Here is a 587-nt window from a genome sequence, read left to right as displayed (position 1 = left end):
TCCAAGAGAAAAAATTGTTATTGGGTATTGAGAAGTATTTGTACAGGGTTGGATATTATTATGAAAAATTCTTTGTGGGATCTTAGGGATGGCAAAAGCATTCTGGATTTTAAAGATAACGGGATATCAAATAGTGCTCAGCCATCATATTCTGTCTACCCAAATCCTAACTTCCTAGTTTCTGACTTGATTGACAAATATACGAATAGATGGAATACACATTTGGTTAATGCCTATTTTACTCCCTAAAGTACGAAACTTATTCAGGGTATAAGAATCCCCCTTTCACATCATGGAAGACTAGTTTGGCCATTTTCTAAAAATGGTCAATTTACTGTCATAACTGCCTATAAGATTTTGTCTGGCAAATTTGAGTTTTTTTTTTTCTAAGAAAAATACTTCAATTAAAAACCAAGGAATTACAGATGTTCAGTGAAAAAGTAAGGGATAGACCCAAACCATTCCCCCATTGACTCTGCTTGTTCTACCATGTTTGGCTGCGATATTAGCCAAATAAGTAAAACTTCTATTCAAGAATTCAAATTTACTAAACTTAAAAGATTCTGAAACTGACTTACAGTCATTCA

The sequence above is a fragment of the Papaver somniferum genome, chromosome 8 (genome assembly GCF_003573695.1).
Source record: "Papaver somniferum cultivar HN1 chromosome 8, ASM357369v1, whole genome shotgun sequence".
NCBI lineage: Eukaryota > Viridiplantae > Streptophyta > Magnoliopsida > Ranunculales > Papaveraceae > Papaver > Papaver somniferum.
The sequence above is the reverse complement of the archived record's forward strand: the minus strand, read 5'-3'. Positions refer to the sequence as shown.